This window comes from Bufo bufo, chromosome 11 (genome assembly GCF_905171765.1).
Source record: "Bufo bufo chromosome 11, aBufBuf1.1, whole genome shotgun sequence".
Taxonomy (NCBI): domain Eukaryota; kingdom Metazoa; phylum Chordata; class Amphibia; order Anura; family Bufonidae; genus Bufo; species Bufo bufo.
Window position 1 is genome coordinate 87282688 of NC_053399.1, and position 17399 is coordinate 87300086.

A 17399-nucleotide genomic window follows, 5' to 3' on the forward strand; every position below is an offset into this window, starting at 1 on the left:
CAGTATGGTATCCTATAGTGATATAGTGGGAGGGTATATATGGCGGTATGATCAGTATGGTATCCTATAGTGATATAGCGGGAAGGAATACAAGGTGGTCCGATCAGAACGGTATCTTATAGTGATATAGGAAGGAAATATATGGCGGTACGGTATCCTATAGTGATATAGGGAGGGAATATATGGCGGTACGGTATACTATAGTGATAGAGAATATATGGCGGTCCGATCAGTACGGTATCCTATAGTGATATAGCGGGAAGGAATACAAGGTGGTCCGATCAGTACGGTATTTCATAGTGATATAGGGAGGGAATATATGGCGGTACAATCAGTACGGTATCTTATAGTGATATAGTGAAAGAGAATATATGGCGGTCCGATCGGTACGGTATCCTATAGTGATATAGCGGGAGGAAATGTATAGCAGTACGATCGGTACGGTATCTTACAGTGATATAGGGGGAGGAAATATTTAGCGGCCTGATCAGTATGTATGGCAGTACACAGGGGTGCACCGAGCCTTTCTTTGCCCTCCCCATGAGAATAAAGGGGGAAGGATAATAGGGTAAATGTACTGCAGATCACCAATATTTTCAAAAAATGTACTAGGGAAGTGATCCAAAATTCACTAGATATAGAGAAAACGTAACTATTAATAGTGTTCTCTTCTAAAATAGATGGTAATACGAATAAACAAGCAAAAACCTTCTGTCAAAATGAGTCCTTACGATACCAATCAAGGACAAAAAGCTTTTAATGTAGTAGGAATAGTAGTGCGCCATTATTTGGACTACATAAAAAGCTTTTTGTCCTTGATTGGTATCGTAAGGACTCATTTTGACAGAAGGTTTTTGCTTGTTTATTCGTATTACCATCTATTTTAGAAGAGAACACTATTAATAGTTACGTTTTATTTTGTGCCCTTCCCCCCCCCCCCCCCATACCAGATTCTCAACCTAACCCCTTCCCTCCTAATATTACATAAATCACTACAAGACATACGGGGTAATACTTCTTCCATCCGGTGACTTCTTCTCCTCTGATGTTCTCTTTCCTCATCTTCTCCTTCCAGCCCAGACCACCATGATCATTTCTCTCACCCATCTCTCGTCTTTGCATCATCCTCCCATCTTTTGGAAAAATCGCCCTACCACCCCCAATACTATACTGGAGAAACGGAAAACCCCCCCGATAACATTGGCACTACACAGATACTGCCCCCTTCAGTTATTATTGGCACACAGTGTTTTAAAATAACCGTGCCCCCAGCAAACTGTGTCCCTGACACCAATAATGTAAACATAATGTCCCCCAAAAATAACTGTGATAAGCTGGGTGCCCCCACAGTAATAGTGCTCCCAAATGTCCCACCAATAGAAATAATTCTCTGCAAGAGGACACTCAGTAGTAATACTGCCCCCACAGTGCCCCAGAAGTAATAATGCTCCCATAGTTCCCATACTAGTAATTATGTTCCCCAAAGTCCCCCAGTAGTAATAATTCTCCTTATAATGTAACAGTAGAAAAATGCCCCCTTAAAATGAGCACCAGTACAAAAAAAATGGCAGTGCAAAAAATACTCCCTTTTAATGCCCCCAGTTGAACTATGTCCTCATAGTGCCAGTATAAAATACCCCTATATAATGCCCCCAGTAAATGCCCCCATAGTGCTTCTCTTCCTCCTTCCTCATAGTGTCCCCCATAAGTACCAGTATAAAATTCCCCTATATGGAGCCCCAGTAGATGCCCTCAGTAGTACCCCCATGATGTGTCCCAGTATCAAATGCCCTTATAGAGAGCCCCCCCCCATATGAAATACCCCTTCTTTGTGCCCTCAGTAGATGCCCCCCATAATGTGCCAATAAGTGCCACAATGGAAGCGCTCTCTCCCTGCCCTGTCGCCCGCCACTTGTCACAAGGACTGCGCTGCCTGAGGCGATCGCCACACCTCCCCGGGCATTGCAGTCCAGGCGGTACGATCAGTACGGTACCCTATAGTGATATAGTGGGAGGGAATATATGGCGGTACGATCAGTACGGTACCCTATAGTGATATAGTGGGAGGGAATATATGGCGGTACGATCAGTACGGTACCCTATAGTGATATAGCGGGAGGGAATATATGGCCGGCTAATCAGTATGGGAATCTTGTACTGGGGATGAGCTGATGTCAAATCCTGAAACATTCATTCAATTCTCACACATTCTTAGGTTTCAGAGGTTACAGATGAAACCCCAGCTATATTAACCCCTTCTCCCACCACATGTACATCACTGGTGTGCGATCGGGTTATGGAGCAGGCCCGGGGACTGTGTACAGTCAGGTCCATAAACATTTTTGGCTCTATACACCACCACAATGGATATGAAATTAACAAACAAGATGAGGCCTTACCTGCAGACTGTCAGCTTTAATTTGAGGGTATTTACATCCAAATCAGGTGAACGGTGCAGGAATTACAACAGTTTGCATATGTGCCTCCCACTTGTTAAGGGACCAAAAGTAATGGGACAGAATAATAATCATAAATCAAACTTTCACTTTTTAATACTTGGTTACAAGTCCTTTGCAGTCAATTACAGCCTGAAGTCTGGAACGCATAGACATCACCAGACGCTGGGTTTCATCCCTGGTGATGCTCTGCCAGGCCTCTACTGCAACTGTCTTCAGTTCCTGCTCGTTCTTGGGGCATTTTCCCTTCAGCTTTGTTTTCAGCAAGTGAAATGCATGCTCAATCGGATTCAGGTCAGGTGATTGACTCGGCCATTGTATAACATTCCACTTCTTTCCCTTAAAACTCTTTGGTTGCTTTTGCAGTATGCTTTGGGTCATTGTCTATCTGCACTGTGAAGCGCCGTCCAATGAGTTCTGAAGCATTTGGCTGAATATGAGCAGATAATATTGCCCGAAACACTTCAGAATTCATCCTGCTGCTTTTGTCAGAAGTCACATCATCAATAAATACAAGAGAACCAGTTCCATTGGCAGCCATACATGCCCACGCCATGACACTACCACCACCATGCTTCACTGATGAGGTGGTATGCTTAGGATCATGAGCAGTTCCTTTCCTTATACATACTCTTCTCTTCCCATCACTCTGGTACAAGTTGATCTTGGTCTCATCTGTCCATAGGATGTTGTTCCAGAACTGTGAAGGCTTTTTTAGATGTCGTTTGGCAAACTCTAATCTGGCCTTCCTGTTTTTGAGGTTCACCAATGATTTACATCTTGTGGTGAACCCTCTGTATTCACTCTGGTGAAGTCTTCTCTTGATTGTTGACTTTGACACACATACACCTACCTCCTGGAGAGTGTTCTTGATCTGGCCAACTGTTGTGAAGGGTGTTTTCTTCACCAGGGAAAGAATTCTTCGGTCGTCCACCACAGTTGTTTTCCGTGGCCTTCCAGGTCTATTGGGGTTTCTGAGCTCACCGATGCGTTCCTTCTTTTTAAGAATGTTCCAAACAGTTGTTTTGGCCGCGCCTAATGTTTTTGCTATCTCTCTGATGGGTTTGTTGTGTTTTTTCAGCCCAATGATGGCTTGCTTCACTGATAGTGACAGCTCTTTGGATCTCATCTTGAGAGTTGACAGCAACAGATTCCAAATGCAAATAGCAGACTGGAAATGACCTCTGGACCTTTTATCTGTTCATTGTAATTGGGATAATGAGGGAATAACACACACCTGGCCATGGAACAGCTGAGAAGCCAATTGTCCCATTACTTTTGGTTCCTTAACAAGTGGGAGGCACATATGCAAACTGCTGTAATTCCTGCACCGTTCACCTGATTTGGATGTAAATACCCTCAAATCAAAGCTGACAGTCTGCAGGTAAAGCACATCTTGTTAGTTTCATTTCAAATCCATTGTGTTGGTGTATAGATTCAAAAATGTTAGAATTGTGTTGATGTCCCAATATTTATGGACCTGATTGTATAGGGCTGTATGGAGCAGGCTCAGGGGCTGTGTATTGGAGTGTAGGAAACAGGCTCAGGAGCTGTGGATGGAGGTATATTAAGGAGGCACAGTAACTGTGTATGGGGTTGTATGGAGCAGGCTCGGGATCTGTGTATGGAGCAGGCTCGGGATCTGTGTATGGAGCAGGCTCGGGAGCTGTGTATGGAGCAGGCTCGGGAGCTGTGTATGGAGCAGGCTCGGGAGCTGTGTATGGAGCAGGCTCGGGATCTGTGTATGGAGCAGGCTCAGGAGCTGTGTATGGAGCAGGCTCGGGAGCTGTGTATGGAGCAGGCTCGGGAGCTGTGTATGGAGCAGGCTCGGGAGCTGTGTATGGAGCAGGCTCGGGAGCTGTGTATGGGACTGTATGTAGCAAGGTCTGAAGGTGCCAATTATATTATAGCAATAACACTGGAGATCGCTCCAGTCTTGGCTGTGTAGCCCATCAGATGCCAATGCCACCAGCAGCTATGGCCTCCCTTGATGCAATCACGGGGTGAGGCCAGCTGACATGGCATTCGGAAACATAGTGAAGGCTCCCAGGCCTGCCATGTTAGTACTACCAGAAGCGGGGTGTAATAGACTATTGATAAATACACTGCAATACAGAAGTATTATAGTGTATGGTGTAAACTATCAAGTGATCTCAGGTTCAGTTCTCAAAGTGGGACTAAAATGAAGTAAAAATAATTTTGAAAAAAAAAAAATGAATCCTCAAATATAGAAAAATAAAAACACATTTATCATATATAAAACAATAAAAACTAATAATTTTTCCATTTATCATATCAAAAATAACTTTCCAATTTATCATATCATATATAAAAAATAAAAAAAAATGGTAATGAAGGCGATGTGAAGTGTAATCGAAGGTGCATCACCTGGGGTAAAACTGATTGCCCATAGCAGCCAATCGCAGCGCAGCTTTCTTTTCCTTTACCCTTAGTTCACACCTGAGCGTTTTACAGCGCGTTCCTACGTGCTGTAAAACGCTCAACAAGGAGAAACCAATGCTTCCCTATGGGAATGGTTCTCACCTGGGCGTTTTACAGCGCGTACGATCGCGCTGTAAAACGCCCGACGCTCAAACAAGTACATGAGCATTTTTTTGGGCGTTTGTCGCGCGTTCCCGTACATAGACTTTCGGGAACGCGCGACAATGTGTGTTCGCTTGTCTCTGTATGCGCGCTTGTAAACGCCCGTACAATCGTGCATACAGAGCGCTCCTTTCAGAACACTCTGGTGTGAACCCAGCCTTAGTGCTGTAGAAGGATAAAAGCTGCGCTGTGATTGGTTGCTATGGGCAACAGAGACAGCCATCCGTATCCTGTTCTTTTAAAGTGCAAGCTCTGAGGGCAGGCCGGCTCCATGTCAGTGCCTGATTCTAATGCTTCTATGAATGTGTCCCGCTCACCTCTCATTACTCTTAAGTGCTCCGAGCAGTAATCTCTGAGTCTGACACTTAGCGCGGCGATTCAGAGGCTAAAAGCACCAGAGCAATAAAAGCCTGTGACAAAAGGAATAGCTACACAGGAACTGATTATACCCAACCAAAAAAAATAAAAATTGGACAAATGTACAGAGGCCTTAATTGAACTTTTTTTGGCTTCATATTTTTGATCCTAAATGACTTCACGTGAAAAATATATTTGAAAAGAAAAACGGGAGGACATAACTAGTGCCCAAAAGAGCTGTCTTAGAAACCTGAATGATGCCGTTCCGTTCTTATTCCTCCTGGAAACAAACAAATTCATGAGCTGGGTGTTTAACATTTATTTCTCAGAGGAATAACAGAGGAACATCACAACCTAGCTTATGGTCCAGAACTATTTCCTCAGAGACTGAACAGCATGCCGCGTTGTACAGCGGAACAGCCTGCCGGAATTCACCAGATCTGGTCTAACCAGACATATTAGATATCCACATAAGCGTAACACACGATGCAGTACAATTATTGTTTCAAATAAAGGGGTTGTCGCATGAAAAATAACATACATACATTTTTTTAAAGCAGCCCTTGGATCTGAATACTTTTGCGATTGCATGTAATTAAAAATGTAGCATAGCCACTGAGTTATTCAATGAAATGTATCTGTATAGCGCCACCTGCTGTTTGTTGTTTTCCTTATTCCTCTGTCCACCTCGGTGACATTGCTAAAGTGGACTCATATGCTCTATCCTATTTTTTTTTTTTTTATTGCCACCAGTCGGATTTATTGTTAGAAGCTGGAACTGTTACAGGGATAGAGCTGCAGCAGTGATACGAAGAGAGCTGCAGTAGAAGAGACATACCCCCTGAGCTGTGATAGGGAGAGAGCTGCAGTAGAAAAGACACACCCCCTGAGCTGTGATAGGGAGAGAGCTGCAGTAGAAGAGACACACCCCCTGAGCTGTGATGGGGAGAGAGCTGCAGTAGAAATGACACACTCCCTGAGCTGTGATAGGGAGAGAGCTGCAGTAGAAGAGACACTCCCCCTGAGCTGTGATAGGGAGAGAGCTGCAGTAGAAATGACACTCCCCCTGAGCTGTGATAGGGAGAGAGCTGCAGTAGAAGAGACACACTCCCTGAGCTGTGATAGGGAGAGAGCTGCAGTAGAAAAGACACACCCCCTGAGCTGTGATAGGGAGAGAGCTGCAGTAGAAGAGACACTCCCCCTGAGCTGTGATAGGGAGAGAGCTGCAGTAGAAATGACACTCCCCCTGAGCTGTGATAGGAAGAGAGCTGCAGTAGAAATGACACTCCCCCTGAGCTGTGATAGGGAGAGAGCTGCAGTAGAAGAGACACACTCCCTGAGCTGTGATAGGGAGAGAGCTGCAGTAGAAGAGACACACCCCCTGAGCTGTGATAGGGAGAGAGCTGCAGTAGAAAAGACACACCCCCTGAGCTGTGATAGGAAGAGAGCTGCAGTAGAAAGGATGCATTCTCTGATTTGTGATAAGATGAGCAGAAAGGACATACCCCCTGAGCTGTGAGAGGGGGAGAGATGCAGCAGAAATGACATACTCCATGAACTGTGATAGGGAGAGACCTCCAGCAGAAAGGATATACCTCCTGAGCTGACATCTTGATATAGATCTAGCAGAGCAATTGGAGCAATGAATGGGGAGATCGCTGGACCCATGTGAGGTACAGGGCTGGTTCTAGCTTTTGTTAGAGCTTGTCATGTACTATATGATGTCTGGTTATAATTTTTACAATAATCTTTGCAGAACCCCTTTAATGATGCCGATTTTTGGTGCTTTTAATTGACCACTTAATTTTTATAAATCAAGTTATGGCTGATGGAATGCGACAAGGCGAAACCAAAAATTAATTTTGTCCTTTAGGCCACAACTGACTGTTTGTTTTTAAAGGGGTTTTCCATTACCCAAACCCACCTTAATTACACACACTTTCTTCTCGCCTGAAGAGGAAAATTTGTAATATACTTATTATTCAAAACTTGTGTCAATCAACCGCTTGATTAAACCCGACCGCATAGCTCAGGCTAGAGGCCTGGTAAAGGGCGTGACTTCGGCAGAAGCTGGATTTTTAGAAGTGGAGAGTCACTTGGTCCCCGAGAGGCTGACCAGAACATTAAGTATATTATAAACTTTCCTTTACAGTTTAAGGTGGGTTTGCATCATCTGCATGGGTTCTGGAAAACTCAGACTGGGTGTATTATAAATTATTTAACTCTTTGATTTACATTGTATTTTAGACCCCTCATCGTCTGCCGAATGGCGCTACCGTTCCCCATGCCGCCACCCTCCTTTTCTGATATCCCTGATCCATTACCATATAAATAGGAAAGTTCTTATGGCTTCCGCCACCTCCTTATAATGTAATAGGTGTCGGGGATTGTATATTCATGAGGTAATAAGCCTGTATGTTTAATTCACATGTGTGACACTTTTATATGGTGAATTCATGTTTGTTGTAAAGCCCAGTGTTAGTTTCGGGGGTTCAGAATAGATTGACTTTTTACAATAGATACATGCTATATAAAATATATATTTTTAGTAATAAAATCTTACTGCTGTTGACGGTTTCATTTAAAAAATTTCGACCTTGCCACAAAGGCCGCACGTTTATTGCTTGAGGGCCTGTCAAGGCCTCAGAACTTGTATAGGAATTTGCACTGCCTCATTGATGTCCAACATCCGCATTCTAAAATAGTGACTCCAAAAAGTTGTACATTTTTTACAAATTTGTGTTGCTTATTTATTATTATTTTTTTTCTCTTGTAAAAAGTGGACAGGCATGGGTGGGAGTTCGGAGGGTCGGCTTGGCCTGACACATTTTAAGTCTACTTAGGTCAGTTTTCTGGGGGCAAGTAACACCTGAAATCTACTTGCTGGTATAGATTTCAGATTCTCCTTCACGGACCTGACGAGTTGCACCAAAATAATTGAGTCCCCTTCTTAATAACTTTGGCGTACCTCCATGCCTCCGTGAACTAGGTAAAGACTGAAGTTAGAAACAACAGTCTTGATTATTCTCTCCCCCCCCCCCCCCCCCCCCCCACCACCATTTATTGATACATAGAACCTGCAGATACCTTGGTTGGCCCAGATCCTATTATCATCTCATGACCACTGGGACCAACAGAGGCAGCAGCAGTGACACTACCTCGACTTGTACCATAAATATTCAGTGGCATGAGTTTTAAGTACCAGGACCATGGTTAGGAGCTGATCTTCACTGGTTTGTCAGAGCAAAAACCTATCATTACCCAAAACTATTGATACGTTATGCCTTGAGTTAACCTTAAATATTCTATGATGAAGTTAATAGAGGGTGGTTCCCTATTGAAGGCCCTCCTCTATCAGGTAAAGAGTGTTTCTTGTAGCGCACCCAAAATGTATGTAAACCCTATGGTTTCAATGGGTTTGTGTAATACTTAATTTTTCCTGTGGGAGTGCTGTAGGTAAACTCAACACTTATTGTTCCCCTACAGATTACGTCAATGACAACATCAGGACGTGGTGTGATCATATTGTTGAAGGACCTATATAAAGATGAAATGTCTGAATCGGACTACCTCTTTAAGATGACCAAGTCCACTTTTGAATCGGTAAGTCGCTAATATACAGTGCTACTGGAGGCAACATGCTAGGCTCTACATTTAGTATCTCGGATCTTGTGGTTAACCAGCTAAGAACCAAATAAATAACAGAAATAATAACAGTTCAGCGAACCCTACTGTGTATTGGGCTCCAAAGCAGACAGATGGTCACTGCACCTCTGCTAATTAAGTTACATCAGCAGAAAAGGCTACCATTTTTGTGGCAGTATCAGAATTCTCCGCTCATTTGCAAAAGGTTGTCTTCTCCGATGAGTCATGTTTTCTGCTTAATCCAGCGGGTAGACAGTGGCATGTCAGGTGAGAAATATCAGAGAACAAAGACCCAGCAACCATTGCTGGAAGAACACAAGCTGGTGGTGGCAGTGTTATGGTCTTAGGAAGGTTTCGGGGCATTCTCTAGGCCCACTCATCCATGTGGAAGGCACTCTCCACCGATTTGTGTATGAATACATCCTTGAAGATCACATACACCCCTACGTGCTGATTGTCTTCCCTGGGGCAGATGGCATCTTTCAGCAAGACAATGGGACATGTCTAGAAATGTCCAACATTGCACAATCTACCATAACCTTGTTGAGTCACTCCGGGTCCGCCTAGCTGTTGTCCGTGCTGCACACGGTGGTTACTCTGGATATTAGATGGTGGTTATAATAATGGGACTCAATTATATAACTGGGTTATGCAAAAAACAATAAAAAATTTTAAGGCTACATCTGAGTGGACAAGGAGAAACAAAGTTAACTCCTGCTAATTAAAGGCATATTCCGATCTCAGATCTTCACGGCAAAGTCGGCATACTCAGACTACCATGGGGTTTGGTACAGGAGAACTCATGAAGAAAGGAAATTAAAAGCAGAGAAAAATCCCTATTTGCAGTGTCTCAGATGGTTGCCTCTTGCTTTTAAGATATCCAACCAAGCTGAGGCGGTGGTAGCGAGATATGCTCCCTGGTGTGGCCTTTTTTCACATGACTGGATGATATAAATCACTTTAGAATGATTTGCAGCAAAGAAGAAATAATCAGGATGAAAATTAGCAAACAGCACTACCCTTCTGAAATCTATGGCCAAACTGCTGACAGAGAAGTCTCTTCCAGATGGCTGACTCCGAGACCTTCAGGTAACAAATGTACAAAAACGGAGTCAAGATGGTGGCTCTTAAAACATTCTATTTTTGTATTAAATCTGTGCTTCCTTTGCACAGACATGTCATAGACTAAGACTAGCTTGTTTACCAAGCATCTCACCACCACTGATGACTGGTGTGGTACCTACTGATAGGAACATCTGCCCATCACTAAAGACATCTTAGGCCCCTTTCACACGGGCAAGTATTCCGCGCGGATGCGATGCGTGAGGTGAACACATTGCACCCGCACTGAATATCGACCCATTCATTTCTATGGGGCTGTTCACATGAGCGGTGATTTTCACGCATCACTTGTGCGTTGCGTGAAAATCGCAGCATGCTCTATATTCTGCGTTTTTCACGCAACGCAGGCCCTATAGAAGTGAATGGGTGTCACGGATGATGTACAGGAAACAAGACAATGCAATATAATCAATGACTCACTGGATCCACAACTAAGGAACAAAAGGGAGACCCCTGCATGAGACCTGCCACTCTCCCTGACTGCTCAGCCTATGCGAACACCCCAAAGGTGGATGGGCGCATATCCACGTACCTCGGCTATCTAATACCTGAAGACCCTACAATAGTGAGGGGACACGACCACCGGCTCCCTACACTAGACACGGAGGGAGTCAGGGTCTCCTGAAATCCAGCAGACACAAATAAAGGAACAGCACTTATCTTGCAGAGGACTGGGAAATGGGAACAGCATGCACACACACTCCAGGAAGTTGTATAAGCCGCACACTACTGCATTATGGGGATGAACTTAAAGGGAAGCAATCAGTCCAACTGCATGACAGCGGAGATAGACTAACGAGATGAGGAACTGAAACCAAAACAAAGAAACTCAAGGAGGAGGATCTGGAAGGCTCCTGTCAGAGCTTCTCAGCTGTCTGGTTGTGACAATGGGGTTGCGTGAAAATCGCAAGCATCCGCAAGCAAGTGCGGATGCGGTGCGATTTTCACGCATGGTTGCTAGGTGACAGTCTATTCACTGTATTATTTTCCCTTATAACATGGTTATAAGGGAAAATAATAGCATTCTGAATACAGTAAGCTTAGTAGGTGATCAATTGAGGGTTAAAAAAAATATAAAAGTTAACTCACCTTCTCCTCTTGTTCGCGTAGTTCCCGGTCTCTTCTTTACTTCTCAAAAGATGAACTATCGGCTAGGACCTGTGGTGACGTCAGATCACATGCTCCAATCACATGGTCCATCACCACGGTGATGTACCATGTGATTGGAGCATGTGATCTGACGTCACCAAAGGTCCTTTAGCCCACAGCTCATCATTAAAGAAGTAAAGAAGAGACTGGGAACTACGCGAACAAGAGGAGAAGGTGAGGGTAATTTTTTATTTTTATTTTTTTTAACCCTCAATTGATCACCTACTCTGCATTCTGTATTCAGAATGCTATTATTTTCCCTTATGACCATGTTATAAGGGAAGATAATACAATCTACAGAACACCGATCCCAAGCCTGAACTTCTGTGAAGAAGTTCGGGTTTGGGTACCAAACATGCGTGATTTTTCTCACGCGAGTGCAAAACGCATTACAATGTTTTGCACTTGCGCGGAAAAATCGCAACGCACCCGGACCTTTTCCCGCAACGCCTGTGTGAAAGAGGCCTTAGTGTACTGTTCTCAATCTCGGTGATACCCAATAAAATCTTGCCATACTGCATAATTAATGTATATAGTAGGACCATCTTTTATCTTAAACTTTTAGGATAGATGTTTGGTACTTCTGTGTGAGGTGATTCTTCGAAGATATTCTCTGATGGACCTGGGGCAGGTAAACTCGTCTGAGCTAGGGTGGCTATGGGAAAACTCAGTTGTCTAGACCAAGTCACAACTGGTTTCTTAGAGGCAAGCATAATTGGAGACAGAATTCATGGTGCGGCATTCAGGGATCATGAATAGAAATAGGAGGACCAAATGGAGCACCACGGTAGTGCTGGTAGACACCGAATAGACACTAGTATAACTGCCGCCAAGCAGATGCCAGTAAAAAAAAATTAGATTGGCTGGCACCACCTGATCCATAAAGCTCTAATGGTGGCAGAGACTGTCTGTAGGACAACATGAGAACAAGTCCTTTTGGCTTTTCGAAAAGAACCAACCAGAAAAGACATTTGGCAATGCATTGGTTGAAGGTTTGGCAGAGCTCAAACACAGGTGGCTGGTCATATACAAACACTTCTGAAGTCCCCAACAACATGTCAAACATCAGCCTCTCCTGAAAGATCCAGGTGCTGCTATTAGAGATGAGTAAATTTTTCAAAAACTCGATTCGCCGAATTTTTGGGGAAAAATTTGGTTCGATCCGAATAAATTTTGGGCAAATTAAGTTAAAAAACTGCTATTTCCTGGCTGCACAGAGCCTTTATAGGGGTGTAGAACACTGTGCCTTGCAGTGACACGCATAGGGATTCTTCTGTGGTAGAGAAATTATATTGAGTCAGTATGACATGCAGATGACAGGCGTCGCTCTTAGAATCACTGCACACTTCACATATTTGGGCAGTCACGGGGCCAAAACTGACCAAATAAATCACGTACAGTATGAACTCAGCCTTACAGGTCAATGTTAGCGTCAAGAAGAAGCGCACTTATTTTACACCGTCGCCAGCTGATTCCACATAGAGGACTACAGAACCTGTTCTATTAAACGCTTATACAAGTATTTCCCCCCAACAGAGTGGAGAGGGTGTCAGCAGTAAGTTTGTGTTGACGTCAATGATTATTTTGCCCTTCCTCTGATCCATCAGAACAATAACCCACAAAAAACTGATCCTGTCTGTGGAGCATCCATCTTCACTCGGTCAGCATTTGCTTAATAATCCATCAGTATTGCTAATGCCAAAAAAACAGGAGTGGATCCAAAACAGAGATTACACGTGAACAGAATAGTTGCATGTCTTCTGTGTTTTGTACCCACTCCTGCTTTTGGCTAGTGTCTACCAAATCACAAACCAATAAAAAAAAAAATTTGAATGGGGGAGAAAAAACACTTATTTAGCAAACAGGACAATAACACAAAATACAACACAAAAGGGGCAAAACCACAAGATTTAAAAGAGAAACTGGAAAAACAAAGTGCTTCATCAATAAGAATGGATTGGAGACCAGTGTTGGGGTGACCACGAGGTTAATGTATATTGATCATGAAATGTATGGGGTTATGGCTGTTAACTGGAGGACAGTCCAGCAAAAACGCAGACTCCAGCTCATTCCGTAATGAGCTGGGTTGCTGATAAGTAGATTCTAAAGGGTCTGAAGAAATGCGAGTAAAGACATTGGAAAAAATTGTCCACTTCGTCCAACGTGACCTCGACCTTTGATTTATGAATATCATTCCATAAAGTCTTGAGGTCCTCTGTGTGGATGGCATAAGAAATGTCCATGTGAGGTTCGACGGGCAGAGAGAAAACAAGCTCTGTGGCCGACACTGATCCAGACAAGTCATACCCGGTCTACATTGCTGCTAGCCACATAAGGTCCTGAGAACTGATCACCAACTTAGCCAAACAGTGAAAGTTTCTTTGGAACCACGTCCCTACAATAGCCGTGAGCTCCTCTGAGCCATTATACAGGAAGAGCGGGAGGCAAGTAAATGTCTCTGGTAGCACCTCCAATAGATCGTCCTGTGTGTACATCCCGCAGAACTAACCTGTCCACACAATCCGATCCTCTTTGCTTGCCTTGGTGAGTCGAGGCTTGGATGAATTCTGTATGAGCACAGCCAGTGGATCTCTGTCCTTTCCTTTAAATCCAGGTAAACAGGAAAATTTGGCTTTTAGGTTCAGCTCTGAGCCGACTTTAATGGAAAGACCCTTCTGCTTCTCGGCAGCTATGTGGTCAGACAGGTGCTTGGAATACTCTTTCAGTCTGGTGTATGAGAAATTATACATCGGTGTCACGCTACACAGAGTCCATTGTTTTTGAAGAAGCAAAGCAGCCTGTGCCGGATCCAGAGTTTCCTCCAAGGGGGTGCACTGCGGGATTTTTCTTTTTGGACAAGCTTCACAATGCAGACCGTCAACGTGCAGAGGTGAAGCTTCCAGGAGGATACGTCGAGCTGTGAAAATGACTGCTCCTTCGTGCCAATGACCTACTTCTGGGGGTTAACTCCCCATCGGTTGGTGTTTGCATATCCTTGCAATAAATGATGTTGCCGTTCACTGACAACATATCACAAAAACACAAAAACACATCATAAAATCAGCGTGTGAGAAATGTAGAGCCAACATCTCCCCCACACAGATACGGTCAACCTGTATTACATGTGCAAAATCGCATATGGATAAAGATAAATATATATATGCACACCAACAAGGTAACGCATGATAAAGTGCTAGTAATATAGAATACAGTACAATCGTCAATGAACAGTCAGTAGTAGAAAATTATATCAATCTCCTATTCATCTCACAAATTGCAAAATTACATATAGGGGACCCCAACCCAATATGGTCCAAACAATATGGCTCCAACTTGGGGATATCCCAATGAATATCTCTAATGGCACTCAAAATGGTATCGGTATAAGCAAATATTACCAAACAGACATATAGCATACTGACCCTGGTATCCGTAGGGAGGGAGAGAGAGAGGACGTCCCATTCATGTAACGGGAACGTTCTTCAATCTAGGACGCCAGTGGCCATAGCCATAGGAGAAACTAGGTCATAGTCATTGGTATAGCATCCTAATTACAAAAGAAAACTACATTATGATACATACTATAGTACTTGTCCAATGTTGTATTTGAGCTTTTCTTGTATCCTCTTCTAGAACAATCTGCACTTTCGAACCAATACTTCGTAATTGCATTGTCCAACCTTCTGAAGAACCAATCAGTCTCTTTTAACAAATCCTTGGACATCACAGTATCAATTTGGCTATAGATAGCACATGTAGTCTATCTAGGGTGAGACTAATCTTCTGGTCTCGCTAGCGGTAGAGAACGATGTACAAGTAAATACGTTCTGTGTACATGACTAAGGTATACATAGACTATGGGATATAAAGCACTGGCCATTGCAGAATGGGATGGCTGGATGAACTTTCAATTTTCCACATGAATGCTTGTAGGAATCGGCACAGTAGCAATACATTGGAGAAGACAAATATCTAATTTTCGAAGCATTTAGTTGACAATTTCCCTGCTTAATTTCCTGTTGTTATCATTGTATATTGCATTTAGGTGTGTGTATATTTAGATAGAAGACATGATGGAACTACATACTGGGCTCAGATCGTGGTTCTCCAAGCATTCAGTTTCTAGATAAATATTATTAGGTCCAAAGCACTAAAATTCATCAGAGCACGGGACTTGGGGTGACAATGGAAAAAAATCAGTCATCTAGCTATGATCATTATGGGTACAAAACATTTATCATCTAGAGTGTTACTCTGGCTGCCCATGCCTGCCTCTTTCTCACTTTTCTCGGCAGACATGGGTGCCACCCAACTGGTCCTTCTATTTTTTTTGGGCAGTTTGGACCCGCTTGCCCTTCTGTGCCCACCAGCAGTGGGCCTGGCCACTGGAGTCCCATGTGCATCTTCCGCATGCAGGTTTAGGCCTGTGCTTGCCATTACACTCCCCAGCTCTTAAAGGGTCAGCTCATCCTATTCTTCAAATGCCAATCGCCTGCTAACCCGGCGTACTAAAGGCACCTTTCCCTCGAAGAGTTTGCCTGCGCAATAGGTGACTCTAGAGATTTAGTCCTGGCAAAGGTGTCCTGTTCTATTTGTCTGCCCATGTACCTACCTCTGCTCAATTCCTGACTGTGACTCTCCAGTGACCAGTGCTTGATTACTGTATGGCCTGACCATGGACTTGTGGGTCAGTTGTCAACCACACCAGGACTGCTTCAATAGGTAGCGGTGTGGTGGCTCCTCTGCAGGGAAGTCCAGATACCTGTATAGGGTTTAAAAGGTGAATACCATGGGACTGTCAGGATGATTGACCCAGTGGTTCCACATCCACTGATCAATACACAATGGATTAGTCATAAATTTCAGGTCAGTGATGGTTTGGTCTCTCTCTCTCTCTCTCTCTCTCTCTCTCTCTCTCTCTCTCTCTCTCTCTCTCTCTCTCTCTCTTTCTCTTTCTCTCTCTCTTTCTCTTTCTCTCTCTCTTTCTCTCTCTCTTTCTCTTTCTCTCTCTCTTTCTCTTTCTCTCTCTCTTTCTCTTTCTCTTTCTCTTTCTCTTTCTCTCTCTTTTTCTCTCTCTTTCTCTCTCGTTCACCACAATGACTAGATTGAGAGAATCCATTTGTTCCTCCCGGCTGCACACCACTGGTGTGGCAGGCGCAGCACTATGAAGTTCCTTTTGTGCTGTGGCATTATAAGAATTCTGATATCTCTGCCTTTTTAGTCTAACCAGACTGTCTATTACTCTGCAATTCCTCTAGCGCCGTTCTATGGAAACAGTAGGTTTAAAGAGCACACCAAATGCTTCAAATAACTTCTTTATTAACCTAAACTTTTATTCATATAACACTGCCACCTCCGCAGCAGATAGTCCATGTACATAACACGTGTTGAAAAGAGATCACAAAATGGCGGTATACATAAGAAGGCGGTTCAACTGTTCAATCTTGACATTCAACATAAAATGGTGGATATATTTCTCTCTTGAGTACCTGTACTCTCACTTTAAGTCATTAAGCACTTTATGATCTCGCTGAGCGGTATATCTGAGGTCTAACTAATAGTTCACTTGCTGAATTTGGTCGCAATTTGCAATATGCAGTTAGCAGTAACTATTTGCAGATTGGTTGAGTATGATCTGGTATGGTTATATGCAATTTGGATTGCAAAATGGAATTTGAATTTGGATTGTGAACTTTGTAGTTTGCAATTGCTGGAACTGTAAGTAAACACACATATAACTGGTTCAGTATACAGTTCTATTCAGTATATTAACAGTAGGAACATTATATAACTGTTTTAAATCCCTATTTTGGCCTCTCTGTTTGCATAAAACACAGCTCTTAGTGAAGTTAATGTCTGTTCAGCTGCTCTCTCTGGTGAATAATAATTAGGGAATTTCCCACACGGGCTGTGTGTGAGGCTGGCTGTGATTGGTCTAGACTCCTGCCCAGCAACAGTTTAACTCTATGCTTTCTGTTGTTTCTGCTGTGTCATTGAGCTTACCTTACATTATATAATGAATCTTAAAGGCATATTATCTTTTCTGCTTCTGTGAACACAATATAT

The 17399-nt window shown here is 43.4% G+C and overlaps 1 protein-coding gene across 1 annotated transcript in view; it reads left to right on the forward strand.

Moving 5' to 3' along the window:
* The first annotated feature begins 8961 nt into the window (after nucleotides 1-8961).
* CADM3 (cell adhesion molecule 3) overlaps nucleotides 8962-17399 on the forward strand; it is a 380571-nt gene continuing 372133 nt past the window's right edge. Inside the window, exon 1 of the mRNA XM_040412258.1 lies at nucleotides 8962-9020. The gene's annotated coding sequence lies outside the window, so the exon portion shown is untranslated. The remainder of the gene's footprint in view (nucleotides 9021-17399) is intronic.